General features: G+C 46.5%; 5 non-coding genes and 2 pseudogenes across 5 annotated transcripts; all 7 read left to right on the forward strand.

Annotated features, from left to right (window-relative positions):
- Positions 1-431: 431 nt before the first annotated feature.
- On the forward strand, positions 432-550 carry LOC147083045 (5S ribosomal RNA; annotated as a pseudogene).
- A 2,415-nt stretch (positions 551-2,965) lies between these two features.
- On the forward strand, positions 2,966-3,084 carry LOC147083046 (5S ribosomal RNA). The gene has a single exon (XR_015076194.1). It is a non-coding gene; the product is annotated as a 5S ribosomal RNA (ribosomal RNA).
- Positions 3,085-5,495: 2,411 nt separating this feature from the next.
- On the forward strand, positions 5,496-5,615 carry LOC147083047 (5S ribosomal RNA; annotated as a pseudogene).
- Positions 5,616-8,044: 2,429 nt separating this feature from the next.
- Positions 8,045-8,163, forward strand: LOC147083048 (5S ribosomal RNA). The gene has a single exon (XR_015076204.1). It is a non-coding gene; the product is annotated as a 5S ribosomal RNA (ribosomal RNA).
- Positions 8,164-10,586: 2,423 nt separating this feature from the next.
- LOC147083049 (5S ribosomal RNA) lies at positions 10,587-10,705 on the forward strand. Its single transcript, XR_015076077.1, has one exon. It is a non-coding gene; the product is annotated as a 5S ribosomal RNA (ribosomal RNA).
- Positions 10,706-13,122: 2,417 nt separating this feature from the next.
- LOC147083050 (5S ribosomal RNA) lies at positions 13,123-13,241 on the forward strand. The gene has a single exon (XR_015076205.1). It is a non-coding gene; the product is annotated as a 5S ribosomal RNA (ribosomal RNA).
- Positions 13,242-15,662: 2,421 nt separating this feature from the next.
- Positions 15,663-15,781, forward strand: LOC147083051 (5S ribosomal RNA). The gene has a single exon (XR_015076172.1). It is a non-coding gene; the product is annotated as a 5S ribosomal RNA (ribosomal RNA).
- The last annotated feature ends 1,949 nt before the right edge of the window (positions 15,782-17,730 follow it).

A 17,730-nucleotide genomic window follows, 5' to 3' on the forward strand; every position in this document is an offset into this window, starting at 1 on the left:
TCTCTCCCTTTTGAAAGAACGGTAGCACGTTAGCAGTCCTCCAGTGGTCGGGCACCACACCTGTAGCCAGAGAGGATTGTAAAATGATGGTGAGAGCCTGTGCTATTTGGTGTCTTACTTCTCTTAAGAGTGTGGGATAGATTTGATGCGGGCCTGGGTATTTGTCCAGTTTGAAAGATGCTACAGCCCTTAAGACTTGGTGTTTGAGCATGTTTATTTGATGTAATATTTGAATAGAAGGCAATGAAGGGTTGGGCTTGTAGTTTGTTTGTGTGGGAGGCAGAGCAGCAAGAAGAGGTGGAGGGGGGGTGGGGGGTTGCGGGAGGAGTAAAATTTGTAAATGTAAATTGAGTGTTGAATACTTGTATGAATGCGTAGAAGAGAAAAAAATGGGCGACAGCTTTAAGTAAAGAGAAAGCCAGCTAGCATATGCCTACGGCCATACTAGTCTGAATGCGCCCGATCTCGTCTGATCTCGGAAACTAAGCAGAGTCAGGCCTGGTTAGTACTTGGATGGGAGACTGCCTGGGAATACCAGGTGCAGTAGGCTTTTGCTGCCGCCACAGGCTGCTCAACGTTTTGCACACACACGCGCACACACTGCTCTTAATCAATCAACATCCTTTTTCCTGCTCTCTGTCTCTCTCTCTCGCTTTCCTTTGACCATTTCTTCGCTGCACATTCTCCTGCTGCTACACAAATGCAAGGGGCTCCAGACACAGGGCCGAAATAAGCAGAAGAAGAAAATAAGATAGCCAAAATACACACACTGGCGGAGGGCCACCAGGACACAGCAGCAGAGAGGAGAGACAAGGTGCATAGAAAACTCGGAGGGACAAACAGCAACAGAACAAAGAAGAATGTAGAAAGAGCAGCAGTTAAATTCAGGAAAAAAGCAAAGCCAACTAGCATGCTGTTGAAATGCATGTGTGTTAATGCGAGGAGTGTTACAAATAAGATTGACGAGTTGCAGGCGCAAGTTGCCACATGGGGTTATGCAATAGTAGCCATAACGGAGACCTGGCTTCAAAATGGGCGGAATTGGAAACTAAACAATCCTGGCTACAATGTAATAACATTTGTAGAAGTCGTGTGGGCAGATGTCACATGATCAGGCAGAATCATAGAAATTTACAGCACAGAAGGAGGCCATTCGGCCCATCTTGTCCGTGCCAGCCGACAAAGAGCAATCCACCCAAATCCCACTTTACAGCACTTGGTCCGTAGCCTTGTAGGTTACGGCAGTTCAAGTGCATATCCAAGTACTTTTTAAACGTGATGAGGGTTTCTGCCTCTACCACCCTTTCAGGCAGTGCATTCCAGACCCCCACCATTCACTGGGTGAAAAAATGTCTCCTCAAATTCCCTGTAAACCTCCTACCAATTACTTGAAATCTATTATTGACCCTTCTGCTAAGGGAAATAGGTCCTTCCTATCCACTCTATCTCGGCCCCTCATAATTTTACACACCTCAATTAGGTCTCGCCTCAGCCTCCTGTGTTCCAAAGAAAACAACCCCAGCCTATCCAATCTTTCCTCATAACTAAAATTCCCCAGCCCAGGCAACATCCTCGGAAATCTCCTCTGCACCTTCTCTAGTGCAATCGCATCCTTCTTGTAATGTGGTGACCAGAACTGCACGCGGCACTCTAGCTGCGGCCTAACTAGTGTTTTATACAGTTGAAGCATAACCTCCCCGCTCTTATATTCTACGCCTCGGCTAATAAAGGCAAGTATCCCGTATGCCTGCTTAACCACTTTATCTACCTGTCCTGCTACCTTCAGGGATCTGTGGACATGCACTCCAAGGTCCCGCTGATCCTCTGCATTTCTCAGTGTCCTACCATTTATTGTGTATTCCAACTGAATTCCATTTGCCACTGTTCTGCCCACTAGACGAGTCCATTGATATCTTCCTGCAGTCTACAGCATTCTGTTTCATTATTAACCACACGGCCAATTTTTGTATCATCTGCAAACTTCTTAATCATACTTCCTACATTCAAATCCAAATCATTGATATATACCAGAAAAAGCAAAGGGCCCAGTACTGAGTCGGTGCAGGCTCGATGGGCCGAAATGGCCTCTATCTGCACTGTGGGGTTTCTGTGATTCTGTGAGCCCTGCGGAACCCCACTGGAAACAGCCTTCCGGTCACAAAAACACCCTTCGACCATTACCCTTTGTTTCCTGCCTCTGAGCCAATTTTGGATCCAACTTGCCACTTTGCCTTGGATCCCATGGGCTTTTACTTTCGTGACCAATCTGGCATGCGGGACCTTATCAAAAGCCTTGCTAAAATCCATATAGACTACACCAAAGGCACTACCCTCATCGACCCTCCTTGTTACCTCCTCGAAAAATTGAATTGCGTTAGTCAGACACGACCTTCCGTTAAGAAATCCACGCTGACTGTCCCTGATTAATCCGTGTCTTTCTAAATGAAGATTTCTCCTGTCCCTCAGAACTTTTTCCAATAATTTTCCCACCACCGAGGTTAGGCTGACTGGCCTGTAATTATGCGGTCTATCCCTCTCTCCCTTTTGAAAGAACGGTAGCACGTTAGCAGTCCTCCAGTGGTCGGGCACCACACCTGTAGCCAGAGAGGATTGTAAAATGATGGTGAGAGCCTGTGCTATTTGGTGTCTTACTTCTCTTAAGAGTGTGGGATAGATTTGATGCGGGCCTGGGTATTTGTCCAGTTTGAAAGATGCTACAGCCCTTAAGACTTGGTGTTTGAGCATGTTTATTTGATGTAATATTTGAATAGAAGGCAATGAAGGGTTGGGCTTGTAGTTTGTTTGTGTGGGAGGCAGAGCAGCAAGAAGAGGTGGAGGGGGGGTGGGGGGTTGCGGGAGGAGTAAAATTTGTAAATGTAAATTGAGTGTTGAATACTTGTATGAATGCGTAGAAGAGAAAAAAATGGGCGACAGCTTTAAGTAAAGAGAAAGCCAGCTAGCATATGCCTACGGCCATACTAGTCTGAATACGCCCGATCTCGTCTGATCTCGGAAGCTAAGCAGAGTCAGGCCTGGTTAGTACTTGGATGGGAGACTGCCTGGGAATACCGGGTGCAGTAGGCTTTTGCTGCCGCCACAGGCTGCTCAACGTTTTGCACACACTGCTCTTAATCAATCAACATCCTTTTTGCTGCTCTCTCTCTCTCTTTCTCTCTCTCTCGCTTTCCTTTGACCATTTCTTCGCTGCACATTCTCCTGCTGCTACACAAATGCAAGGGGCTCCAGACACAGGGCCGAAATAAGCAGAAGAAGAAAATAAGATAGCCAAAATAAACACACTGGCGGAGGGCCACCAGGACACAGCAGCAGAGAGGAGAGACAAGGTGCATAGAAAACTCGGAGGGACAAACAGCAACAGAACAAAGAAGAATGTCGAAAGAGCAGCAGTTAAATTCAGGAAAAAAGCAAAGCCAACTAGCATGCTGTTGAAATGCATGTGTGTTAATGCGAGGAGTGTTACAAATAAGATTGACGAGTTGCAGGCGCAAGTTGCCACATGGGGTTATGCAATAGTAGCCATAACGGAGACCTGGCTTCAAAATGGGCGGAATTGGAAACTAAACAATCCTGGCTACAATGTAATAACATTTGTAGAAGTCGTGTGGGCAGATGTCACATGATCAGGCAGAATCATAGAAATTTACAGCACAGAAGGAGGCCATTCGGCCCATCTTGTCCGTGCCAGCCGACAAAGAGCAATCCACCCAAATCCCACTTTACAGCACTTGGTCCGTAGCCTTGTAGGTTACGGCAGTTCAAGTGCATATCCAAGTACTTTTTAAACGTGATGAGGGTTTCTGCCTCTACCACCCTTTCAGGCAGTGCATTCCAGACCCCCACCATTCACTGGGTGAAAAAATGTCTCCTCAAATTCCCTGTAAACCTCCTACCAATTACTTGAAATCTATTATTGACCCTTCTGCTAAGGGAAATAGGTCCTTCCTATCCACTCTATCTCGGCCCCTCATAATTTTACACACCTCAATTAGGTCTCGCCTCAGCCTCCTATGTTCCAAAGAAAACAACCCCAGCCTATCCAATCTTTCCTCATAACTAAAATTCCCCAGCCCAGGCAACATCCTCGGAAATCTCCTCTGCACCTTCTCTAGTGCAATCGCATCCTTCTTGTAATGTGGTGACCAGAACTGCACGCGGCACTCTAGCTGCGGCCTAACTAGTGTTTTATACAGTTGAAGCATAACCTCCCCGCTCTTATATTCTACGCCTCGGCTAATAAAGGCAAGTATCCCGTATGCCTGCTTAACCACTTTATCTACCTGTCCTGCTACCTTCAGGGATCTGTGGACATGCACTCCAAGGTCCCGCTGATCCTCTGCATTTCTCAGTGTCCTACCATTTATTGTGTATTCCAACTGAATTCCATTTGCCACTGTTCTGCCCACTAGACGAGTCCATTGATATCTTCCTGCAGTCTACAGCATTCTGTTTCATTATTAACCACACGGCCAATTTTTGTATCATCTGCAAACTTCTTAATCATACTTCCTACATTCAAATCCAAATCATTGATATATACCAGAAAAAGCAAAGGGCCCAGTACTGAGTCGGTGCAGGCTCGATGGGCCGAAATGGCCTCTATCTGCACTGTGGGGTTTCTGTGATTCTGTGAGCCCTGCGGAACCCCACTGGAAACAGCCTTCCGGTCACAAAAACACCCTTCGACCATTACCCTTTGTTTCCTGCCTCTGAGCCAATTTTGGATCCAACTTGCCACTTTGCCTTGGATCCCATGGGCTTTTACTTTCGTGACCAATCTGGCATGCGGGACCTTATCAAAAGCCTTGCTAAAATCCATATAGACTACATCAAAGGCACTACCCTCATCGACCCTCCTTGTTACCTCCTCGAAAAATTGAATTGCGTTAGTCAGACACGACCTTCCGTTAAGAAATCCACGCTGACTGTCCCTGATTAATCCGTGTCTTTCTAAATGAAGATTTCTCCTGTCCCTCAGAACTTTTTCCAATAATTTTCCCACCACCGAGGTTAGGCTGACTGGCCTGTAATTATGCGGTCTATCCCTCTCTCCCTTTTGAAAGAACGGTAGCACGTTAGCAGTCCTCCAGTGGTCGGGCACCACACCTGTAGCCAGAGAGGATTGTAAAATGATGGTGAGAGCCTGTGCTATTTGGTGTCTTACTTCTCTTAAGAGTGTGGGATAGATTTGATGCGGGCCTGGGTATTTGTCCAGTTTGAAAGATGCTACAGCCCTTAAGACTTGGTGTTTGAGCATGTTTATTTGATATAATATTTGAATAGAAGGCAATGAAGGGTTGGGCTTGTAGTTTGTTTGTGTGGGAGGCAGAGCAGCAAGAAGAGGTGGAGGGGGGGTGGGGGGTTGCGGGAGGAGTAAAATTTGTAAATGTAAATTGAGTGTTGAATACTTGTATGAATGCGTAGAAGAGAAAAAAATGGGCGACAGCTTTAAGTAAAGAGAAAGCCAGCTAGCATATGCCTACGGCCATACTAGTCTGAATACGCCCGATCTCGTCTGATCTCGTGAAGCTAAGCAGAGTCAGGCCTGGTTAGTACTTGGATGGGAGACTGCCTGGGAATACCGGGTGCAGTAGGCTTTTGCTGCCGCCACAGGCTGCTCAACGTTTTGCACACACACGCGCACACACTGCTCTTAATCAATCAACATCCTTTTTGCTGCTCTCTCTCTCTCTCTCTCTCTCTCTCTCTCTCGCTTTCCTTTGACCATTTCTTCGCTGCACATTCTCCTGCTGCTACACAAATGCAAGGGGCTCCAGACACAGGGCCGAAATAAGCAGAAGAAGAAAATAAGATAGCCAAAATAAACACACTGGCGGAGGGCCACCAGGACACAGCAGCAGAGAGGAGAGACAAGGTGCATAGAAAACTCGGAGGGACAAACAGCAACAGAACAAAGAAGAATGTAGAAAGAGCAGCAGTTAAATTCAGGAAAAAAGCAAAGCCAACTAGCATGCTGTTGAAATGCATGTGTGTTAATGCGAGGAGTGTTACAAATAAGATTGACGAGTTGCAGGCGCAAGTTGCCACATGGGGTTATGCAATAGTAGCCATAACGGAGACCTGGCTTCAAAATGGGCGGAATTGGAAACTAAACAATCCTGGCTACAATGTAATAACATTTGTAGAAGTCGTGTGGGCAGATGTCACATGATCAGGCAGAATCATAGAAATTTACAGCACAGAAGGAGGCCATTCGGCCCATCTTGTCCGTGCCAGCCGACAAAGAGCAATCCACCCAAATCCCACTTTACAGCACTTGGTCCGTAGCCTTGTAGGTTACGGCAGTTCAAGTGCATATCCAAGTACTTTTTAAACGTGATGAGGGTTTCTGCCTCTACCACCCTTTCAGGCAGTGCATTCCAGACCCCCACCATTCACTGGGTGAAAAAATGTCTCCTCAAATTCCCTGTAAACCTCCTACCAATTACTTGAAATCTATTATTGACCCTTCTGCTAAGGGAAATAGGTCCTTCCTATCCACTCTATCTCGGCCCCTCATAATTTTACACACCTCAATTAGGTCTCGCCTCAGCCTCCTGTGTTCCAAAGAAAACAACCCCAGCCTATCCAATCTTTCCTCATAACTAAAATTCCCCAGCCCAGGCAACATCCTCGGAAATCTCCTCTGCACCTTCTCTAGTGCAATCGCATCCTTCTTGTAATGTGGTGACCAGAACTGCACGCGGCACTCTAGCTGCGGCCTAACTAGTGTTTTATACAGTTGAAGCATAACCTCCCCGCTCTTATATTCTACGCCTCGGCTAATAAAGGCAAGTATCCCGTATGCCTGCTTAACCACTTTATCTACCTGTCCTGCTACCTTCAGGGATCTGTGGACATGCACTCCAAGGTCCCGCTGATCCTCTGCATTTCTCAGTGTCCTACCATTTATTGTGTATTCCAACTGAATTCCATTTGCCACTGTTCTGCCCACTAGACGAGTCCATTGATATCTTCCTGCAGTCTACAGCATTCTGTTTCATTATTAACCACACGGCCAATTTTTGTATCATCTGCAAACTTCTTAATCATACTTCCTACATTCAAATCCAAATCATTGATATATACCAGAAAAAGCAAAGGGCCCAGTACTGAGTCGGTGCAGGCTCGATGGGCCGAAATGGCCTCTATCTGCACTGTGGGGTTTCTGTGATTCTGTGAGCCCTGCGGAACCCCACTGGAAACAGCCTTCCGGTCACAAAAACACCCTTCGACCATTACCCTTTGTTTCCTGCCTCTGAGCCAATTTTGGATCCAACTTGCCACTTTGCCTTGGATCCCATGGGCTTTTACTTTCGTGACCAATCTGGCATGCGGGACCTTATCAAAAGCCTTGCTAAAATCCATATAGACTACATCAAAGGCACTACCCTCATCGACCCTCCTTGTTACCTCCTCGAAAAATTGAATTGCGTTAGTCAGACACGACCTTCCGTTAAGAAATCCATGCTGACTGTCCCTGATTAATCCGTGTCTTTCTAAATGAAGATTTCTCCTGTCCCTCAGAACTTTTTCCAATAATTTACCCACCACCGAGGTTAGGCTGACTGGCCTGTAATTATGCGGTCTATCCCTCTCTCCCTTTTGAAAGAACGGTAGCACGTTAGCAGTCCTCCAGTGGTCGGGCACCACACCTGTAGCCAGAGAGGATTGTAAAATGATGGTGAGAGCCTGTGCTATTTGGTGTCTTACTTCTCTTAAGAGTGTGGGATAGATTTGATGCGGGCCTGGGTATTTGTCCAGTTTGAAAGATGCTACAGCCCTTAAGACTTGGTGTTTGAGCATGTTTATTTGATGTAATATTTGAATAGAAGGCAATGAAGGGTTGGGCTTGTAGTTTGTTTGTGTGGGAGGCAGAGCAGCAAGAAGAGGTGGAGGGGGGGTGGGGGGTTGCGGGAGGAGTAAAATTTGTAAATGTAAATTGAGTGTTGAATACTTGTATGAATGCGTAGAAGAGAAAAAAATGGGCGACAGCTTTAAGTAAAGAGAAAGCCAGCCAGCATATGCCTACGGCCATACTAGTCTGAATGCGCCCGATCTCGTCTGATCTCGGAAGCTAAGCAGAGTCAGGCCTGGTTAGTACTTGGATGGGAGACCGCCTGGGAATACCAGGTGCAGTAGGCTTTTGCTGCCGCCACAGGCTGCTCAACGTTTTGCACACACACGCGCACACACTGCTCTTAATCAATCAACATCCTTTTTGCTGCTCTCTCTCTCTCTCTCTCTCTCTCTCGCTTTCCTTTGACCATTTCTTCGCTGCACATTCTCCTGCTGCTACACAAATGCAAGGGGCTCCAGACACAGGGCCGAAATAAGCAGAAGAAGAAAATAAGATAGCCAAAATACACACACTGGCGGAGGGCCACCAGGACACAGCAGCAGAGAGGAGAGACAAGGTGCATAGAAAACTCGGAGGGACAAACAGCAACAGAACAAAGAAGAATGTAGAAAGAGCAGCAGTTAAATTCAGGAAAAAAGCAAAGCCAACTAGCATGCTGTTGAAATGCATGTGTGTTAATGCGAGGAGCGTTACAAATAAGATTGACGAGTTGCAGGCGCAAGTTGCCACATGGGGTTATGCAATAGTAGCCATAACGGAGACCTGGCTTCAAAATGGGCGGAATTGGAAACTAAACAATCCTGGCTACAATGTAATAACATTTGTAGAAGTCGTTTGGGCAGATGTCACATGATCAGGCAGAATCATAGAAATTTACAGCACAGAAGGAGGCCATTCGGCCCATCTTGTCCGTGCCAGCCGACAAAGAGCAATCCACCCAAATCCCACTTTACAGCACTTGGTCCGTAGCCTTGTAGGTTACGGCAGTTCAAGTGCATATCCAAGTACTTTTTAAACGTGATGAGGGTTTCTGCCTCTACCACCCTTTCAGGCAGTGCATTCCAGACCCCCACCATTCACTGGGTGAAAAAATGTCTCCTCAAATTCCCTGTAAACCTCCTACCAATTACTTGAAATCTATTATTGACCCTTCTGCTAAGGGAAATAGGTCCTTCCTATCCACTCTATCTCGGCCCCTCATAATTTTACACACCTCAATTAGGTCTCACCTCAGCCTCCTGTGTTCCAAAGAAAACAACCCCAGCCTATCCAATCTTTCCTCATAACTAAAATTCCCCAGCCCAGGCAACATCCTCGGAAATCTCCTCTGCACCTTCTCTAGTGCAATCGCATCCTTCTTGTAATGTGGTGACCAGAACTGCACGCGGCACTCTAGCTGCGGCCTAACTAGTGTTTTATACAGTTGAAGCATAACCTCCCCGCTCTTATATTCTACGCCTCGGCTAATAAAGGCAAGTATCCCGTATGCCTGCTTAACCACTTTATCTACCTGTCCTGCTACCTTCAGGGATCTGTGGACATGCACTCCAAGGTCCCGCTGATCCTCTGCATTTCTCAGTGTCCTACCATTTATTGTGTATTCCAACTGAATTCCATTTGCCACTGTTCTGCCCACTAGACGAGTCCATTGATATCTTCCTGCAGTCTACAGCATTCTGTTTCATTATTAACCACACGGCCAATTTTTGTATCATCTGCAAACTTCTTAATCATACTTCCTACATTCAAATCCAAATCATTGATATATACCAGAAAAAGCAAAGGGTCCAGTACTGAGTCGGTGCAGGCTCGATGGGCCGAAATGGCCTCTATCTGCACTGTGGGGTTTCTGTGATTCTGTGAGCCCTGCGGAACCCCACTGGAAACAGCCTTCCGGTCACAAAAACACCCTTCGACCATTACCCTTTGTTTCCTGCCTCTGAGCCAATTTTGGATCCAACTTGCCACTTTGCCTTGGATCCCATGGGCTTTTACTTTCGTGACCAATCTGGCATGCGGGACCTTATCAAAAGCCTTGCTAAAATCCATATAGACTACATCAAAGGCACTACCCTCATCGACCCTCCTTGTTACCTCCTCGAAAAATTGAATTGCGTTAGTCAGACACGACCTTCCGTTAAGAAATCCATGCTGACTGTCCCTGATTAATCCGTGTCTTTCTAAATGAAGATTTCTCCTGTCCCTCAGAACTTTTTCCAATAATTTTCCCACCACCGAGGTTAGGCTGACTGGCCTGTAATTATGCGGTCTATCCCTCTCTCCCTTTTGAAAGAACGGTAGCACGTTAGCAGTCCTCCAGTGGTCGGGCACCACACCTGTAGCCAGAGAGGATTGTAAAATGATGGTGAGAGCCTGTGCTATTTGGTGTCTTACTTCTCTTAAGAGTGTGGGATAGATTTGATGCGGGCCTGGGTATTTGTCCAGTTTGAAAGATGCTACAGCCCTTAAGACTTGGTGTTTGAGCATGTTTATTTGATGTAATATTTGAATAGAAGGCAATGAAGGGTTGGGCTTGTAGTTTGTTTGTGTGGGAGGCAGAGCAGCAAGAAGAGGTGGAGGGGGGGTGGGGGGTTGCGGGAGGAGTAAAATTTGTAAATGTAAATTGAGTGTTGAATACTTGTATGAATGCGTAGAAGAGAAAAAAATGGGCGACAGCTTTAAGTAAAGAGAAAGCCAGCTAGCATATGCCTACGGCCATACTAGTCTGAATGCGCCCGATCTCGTCTGATCTCGGAAGCTAAGCAGAGTCAGGCCTGGTTAGTACTTGGATGGGAGACTGCCTGGGAATACCAGGTGCAGTAGGCTTTTGCTGCCGCCACAGGCTGCTCAACGTTTTGCACACACACGCGCACACACTGCTCTTAATCAATCAACATCCTTTTTGCTGCTCTCTCTCTCTCTCTCTCTCGCTTTCCTTTGACCATTTCTTCGCTGCACATTCTCCTGCTGCTACACAAATGCAAGGGGCTCCAGACACAGGGCCGAAATAAGCAGAAGAAGAAAATAAGATAGCCAAAATACACACACTGGCGGAGGGCCACCAGGACACAGCAGCAGAGAGGAGAGACAAGGTGCATAGAAAACTCGGAGGGACAAACAGCAACAGAACAAAGAAGAATGTAGAAAGAGCAGCAGTTAAATTCAGGAAAAAAGCAAAGCCAACTAGCATGCTGTTGAAATGCATGTGTGTTAATGCGAGGAGTGTTACAAATAAGATTGACGAGTTGCAGGCGCAAGTTGCCACATGGGGTTATGCAATAGTAGCCATAACGGAGACCTGGCTTCAAAATGGGCGGAATTGGAAACTAAACAATCCTGGCTACAATGTAATAACATTTGTAGAAGTCGTGTGGGCAGATGTCACATGATCAGGCAGAATCATAGAAATTTACAGCACAGAAGGAGGCCATTCGGCCCATCTTGTCCGTGCCAGCCGACAAAGAGCAATCCACCCAAATCCCACTTTACAGCACTTGGTCCGTAGCCTTGTAGGTTACGGCAGTTCAAGTGCATATCCAAGTACTTTTTAAACGTGATGAGGGTTTCTGCCTCTACCACCCTTTCAGGCAGTGCATTCCAGACCCCCACCATTCACTGGGTGAAAAAATGTCTCCTCAACTTCCCTGTAAACCTCCTACCAATTACTTGAAATCTATTATTGACCCTTCTGCTAAGGGAAATAGGTCCTTCCTATCCACTCTATCTCGGCCCCTCATAATTTTACACACCTCAATTAGGTCTCGCCTCAGCCTCCTGTGTTCCAAAGAAAACAACCCCAGCCTATCCAATCTTTCCTCATAACTAAAATTCCCCAGCCCAGGCAACATCCTCGGAAATCTCCTCTGCACCTTCTCTAGTGCAATCGCATCCTTCTTGTAATGTGGTGACCAGAACTGCACGCGGCACTCTAGCTGCGGCCTAACTAGTGTTTTATACAGTTGAAGCATAACCTCCCCGCTCTTATATTCTACGCCTCGGCTAATAAAGGCAAGTATCCCGTATGCCTGCTTAACCACTTTATCTACCTGTCCTGCTACCTTCAGGGATCTGTGGACATGCACTCCAAGGTCCCGCTGATCCTCTGCATTTCTCAGTGTCCTACCATTTATTGTGTATTCCAACTGAATTCCATTTGCCACTGTTCTGCCCACTAGACGAGTCCATTGATATCTTCCTGCAGTCTACAGCATTCTGTTTCATTATTAACCACACGGCCAATTTTTGTATCATCTGCAAACTTCTTAATCATACTTCCTACATTCAAATCCAAATCATTGATATATACCAGAAAAAGCAAAGGGCCCAGTACTGAGTCGGTGCAGGCTCGATGGGCCGAAATGGCCTCTATCTGCACTGTGGGGTTTCTGTGATTCTGTGAGCCCTGCGGAACCCCACTGGAAACAGCCTTCCGGTCACAAAAACACCCTTCGACCATTACCCTTTGTTTCCTGCCTCTGAGCCAATTTTGGATCCAACTTGCCACTTTGCCTTGGATCCCATGGGCTTTTACTTTCGTGACCAATCTGGCATGCGGGACCTTATCAAAAGCCTTGCTAAAATCCATATAGACTACATCAAAGGCACTACCCTCATCGACCCTCCTTGTTACCTCCTCGAAAAATTGAATTGCGTTAGTCAGACACGACCTTCCGTTAAGAAATCCATGCTGACTGTCCCTGATTAATCCGTGTCTTTCTAAATGAAGATTTCTCCTGTCCCTCAGAACTTTTTCCAATAATTTTCCCACCACCGAGGTTAGGCTGACTGGCCTGTAATTATGTGGTCTATCCCTCTCTCCCTTTTGAAAGAACGGTAGCACGTTAGCAGTCCTCCAGTGGTCGGGCACCACACCTGTAGCCAGAGAGGATTGTAAAATGATGGTGAGAGCCTGTGCTATTTGGTGTCTTACTTCCCTTAAGAGTGTGGGATAGATTTGATGCGGGCCTGGGTATTTGTCCAGTTTGAAAGATGCTACAGCCCTTAAGACTTGGTGTTTGAGCATGTTTATTTGATGTAATATTTGAATAGAAGGCAATGAAGGGTTGGGCTTGTAGTTTGTTTGTGTGGGAGGCAGAGCAGCAAGAAGAGGTGGAGGGGGGGTGGGGGGTTGCGGGAGGAGTAAAATTTGTAAATGTAAATTGAGTGTTGAATACTTGTATGAATGCGTAGAAGAGAAAAAAATGGGCGACAGCTTTAAGTAAAGAGAAAGCCAGCCAGCATATGCCTACGGCCATACTAGTCTGAATGCGCCCGATCTCGTCTGATCTCGGAAGCTAAGCAGAGTCAGGCCTGGTTAGTACTTGGATGGGAGACCGCCTGGGAATACCAGGTGCAGTAGGCTTTTGCTGCCGCCACAGGCTGCTCAACGTTTTGCACACACACGCGCACACACTGCTCTTAATCAATCAACATCCTTTTTGCTGCTCTCTCTCTCTCTCTCTCTCTCTCGCTTTCCTTTGACCATTTCTTCGCTGCACATTCTCCTGCTGCTACACAAATGCAAGGGGCTCCAGACACAGGGCCGAAATAAGCAGAAGAAGAAAATAAGATAGCCAAAATACACACACTGGCGGAGGGCCACCAGGACACAGCAGCAGAGAGGAGAGACAAGGTGCATAGAAAACTCGGAGGGACAAACAGCAACAGAACAAAGAAGAATGTCGAAAGAGCAGCAGTTAAATTCAGGAAAAAAGCAAAGCCAACTAGCATGCTGTTGAAATGCATGTGTGTTAATGCGAGGAGCGTTACAAATAAGATTGACGAGTTGCAGGCGCAAGTTGCCACATGGGGTTATGCAATAGTAGCCATAACGGAGACCTGGCTTCAAAATGGGCGGAATTGGAAACTAAACAATCCTGGCTACAATGTAATAACATTTGTAGAAGTCGTGTGGGCAGATGTCACATGATCAGGCAGAATCATAGAAATTTACAGCACAGAAGGAGGCCATTCGGCCCATCTTGTCCGTGCCAGCCGACAAAGAGCAATCCACCCAAATCCCACTTTACAGCACTTGGTCCGTAGCCTTGTAGGTTACGGCAGTTCAAGTGCATATCCAAGTACTTTTTAAACGTGATGAGGGTTTCTGCCTCTACCACCCTTTCAGGCAGTGCATTCCAGACCCCCACGATTCACTGGGTGAAAAAATGTCTCCTCAAATTCCCTGTAAACCTCCTACCAATTACTTGAAATCTATTATTGACCCTTCTGCTAAGGGAAATAGGTCCTTCCTATCCACTCTATCTCGGCCCCTCATAATTTTACACACCTCAATTAGGTCTCACCTCAGCCTCCTGTGTTCCAAAGAAAACAACCCCAGCCTATCCAATCTTTCCTCATAACTAAAATTCCCCAGCCCAGGCAACATCCTCGGAAATCTCCTCTGCACCTTCTCTAGTGCAATCGCATCCTTCTTGTAATGTGGTGACCAGAACTGCACGCGGCACTCTAGCTGCGGCCTAACTAGTGTTTTATACAGTTGAAGCATAACCTCCCCGCTCTTATATTCTACGCCTCGGCTAATAAAGGCAAGTATCCCGTATGCCTGCTTAACCACTTTATCTACCTGTCCTGCTACCTTCAGGGATCTGTGGACATGCACTCCAAGGTCCCGCTGATCCTCTGCATTTCTCAGTGTCCTACCATTTATTGTGTATTCCAACTGAATTCCATTTGCCACTGTTCTGCCCACTAGACGAGTCCATTGATATCTTCCTGCAGTCTACAGCATTCTGTTTCATTATTAACCACACGGCCAATTTTTGTATCATCTGCAAACTTCTTAATCATACTTCCTACATTCAAATCCAAATCATTGATATATACCAGAAAAAGCAAAGGGCCCAGTACTGAGTCGGTGCAGGCTCGATGGGCCGAAATGGCCTCTATCTGCACTGTGGGGTTTCTGTGATTCTGTGAGCCCTGCGGAACCCCACTGGAAACAGCCTTCCGGTCACAAAAACACCCTTCGACCATTACCCTTTGTTTCCTGCCTCTGAGCCAATTTTGGATCCAACTTGCCACTTTGCCTTGGATCCCATGGGCTTTTACTTTCGTGACCAATCTGGCATGCGGGACCTTATCAAAAGCCTTGCTAAAATCCATATAGACTACATCAAAGGCACTACCCTCATCGACCCTCCTTGTTACCTCCTCGAAAAATTGAATTGCGTTAGTCAGACACGACCTTCCGTTAAGAAATCCACGCTGACTGTCCCTGATTAATCCGTGTCTTTCTAAATGAAGATTTCTCCTGTCCCTCAGAACTTTTTCCAATAATTTTCCCACCACCGAGGTTAGGCTGACTGGCCTGTAATTATGCGGTCTATCCCTCTCTCCCTTTTGAAAGAACGGTAGCACGTTAGCAGTCCTCCAGTGGTCGGGCACCACACCTGTAGCCAGAGAGGATTGTAAAATGATGGTGAGAGCCTGTGCTATTTGGTGTCTTACTTCTCTTAAGAGTGTGGGATAGATTTGATGCGGGCCTGGGTATTTGTCCAGTTTGAAAGATACTACAGCCCTTAAGACTTGGTGTTTGAGCATGTTTATTTGATGTAATATTTGAATAGAAGGCAATGAAGGGTTGGGCTTGTAGTTTGTTTGTGTGGGAGGCAGAGCAGCAAGAAGAGGTGGAGGGGGGGTGGGGGGTTGCGGGAGGAGTAAAATTTGTAAATGTAAATTGAGTGTTGAATACTTGTATGAATGCGTAGAAGAGAAAAAAATGGGCGACAGCTTTAAGTAAAGAGAAAGCCAGCTAGCATATGTCTACGGCCATACTAGTCTGAATGCGCCCGATCTCGTCTGATCTCGGAAGCTAAGCAGAGTCAGGCCTGGTTAGTACTTGGATGGGAGACCGCCTGGGAATACCGGGTGTAGTAGGCTTTTGCTGCCGCCACAGGCTGCTCAACGTTTTGCACACACACGCGCACACACTGCTCTTAATCAATCAACATCCTTTTTGCTGCTCTCTCTCTCTCTCTCTCTCTCTCTCTGTCTCTCTCTCTCGCTTTCCTTTGACCATTTCTTCGCTGCACATTCTCCTGCTGCTACACAAATGCAAGGGGCTCCAGACACAGGGCCGAAATAAGCAGAAGAAGAAAATAAGATAGCCAAAATACACACACTGGCGGAGGGCCACCAGGACACAGCAGCAGAGAGGAGAGACAAGGTGCATAGAAAACTCGGAGGGACAAACAGCAACAGAACAAAGAAGAATGTAGAAAGAGCAGCAGTTAAATTCAGGAAAAAAGCAAAGCCAACTAGCATGCTGTTGAAATGCATGTGTGTTAATGCGAGGAGTGTTACAAATAAGATTGACGAGTTGCAGGCGCAAGTTGCCACATGGGGTTATGCAATAGTAGCTATAACGGAGACCTGGCTTCAAAATGGGCGGAATTGGAAACTAAACAATCCTGGCTACAATGTAATAACATTTGTAGAAGTCGTGTGGGCAGATGTCACATGATCAGGCAGAATCATAGAAATTTACAGCACAGAAGGAGGCCATTCGGCCCATCTTGTCCGTGCCAGCCGACAAAGAGCAATCCACCCAAATCCCACTTTACAGCACTTGGTCCGTAGCCTTGTAGGTTACGGCAGTTCAAGTGCATATCCAAGTACTTTTTAAACGTGATGAGGGTTTCTGCCTCTACCACCCTTTCAGGCAGTGCATTCCAGACCCCCACCATTCACTGGGTGAAAAAATGTCTCCTCAAATTCCCTGTAAACCTCCTACCAATTACTTGAAATCTATTATTGACCCTTCTGCTAAGGGAAATAGGTCCTTCCTATCCACTCTATCTCGGCCCCTCATAATTTTACACACCTCAATTAGGTCTCGCCTCAGCCTCCTGTGTTCCAAAGAAAACAACCCCAGCCTATCCAATCTTTCCTCATAACTAAAATTCCCCAGCCCAGGCAACATCCTCGGAAATCTCCTCTGCACCTTCTCTAGTGCAATCGCATCCTTCTTGTAATGTGGTGACCAGAACTGCACGCGGCACTCTAGCTGCGGCCTAACTAGTGTTTTATACAGTTGAAGCATAACCTCCCCGCTCTTATATTCTACGCCTCGGCTAATAAAGGCAAGTATCCCGTATGCCTGCTTAACCACTTTATCTACCTGTCCTGCTACCTTCAGGGATCTGTGGACATGCACTCCAAGGTCCCGCTGATCCTCTGCATTTCTCAGTGTCCTACCATTTATTGTGTATTCCAACTGAATTCCATTTGCCACTGTTCTGCCCACTAGACGAGTCCATTGATATCTTCCTGCAGTCTACAGCATTCTGTTTCATTATTAACCACACGGCCAATTTTTGTATCATCTGCAAACTTCTTAATCATACTTCCTACATTCAAATCCAAATCATTGATATATACCAGAAAAAGCAAAGGGCCCAGTACTGAGTCGGTGCAGGCTCGATGGGCCGAAATGGCCTCTATCTGCACTGTGGGGTTTCTGTGATTCTGTGAGCCCTGCGGAACCCCACTGGAAACAGCCTTCCGGTCACAAAAACACCCTTCGACCATTACCCTTTGTTTCCTGCCTCTGAGCCAATTTTGGATCCAACTTGCCACTTTGCCTTGGATCCCATGGGCTTTTACTTTCGTGACCAATCTGGCATGCGGGACCTTATCAAAAGCCTTGCTAAAATCCATATAGACTACATCAAAGGCACTACCCTCATCGACCCTCCTTGTTACCTCCTCGAAAAATTGAATTGCGTTAGTCAGACACGACCTTCCGTTAAGAAATCCATGCTGACTGTCCCTGATTAATCCGTGTCTTTCTAAATGAAGATTTCTCCTGTCCCTCAGAACTTTTTCCA

This window comes from Somniosus microcephalus, unplaced genomic scaffold, assembly GCF_052327205.1.
Source record: "Somniosus microcephalus isolate GS21.2 unplaced genomic scaffold, FLI_Smic_1.0 scaffold110, whole genome shotgun sequence".
In the NCBI taxonomy this organism is placed as follows: Eukaryota; Metazoa; Chordata; class Chondrichthyes; order Squaliformes; family Somniosidae; genus Somniosus; species Somniosus microcephalus.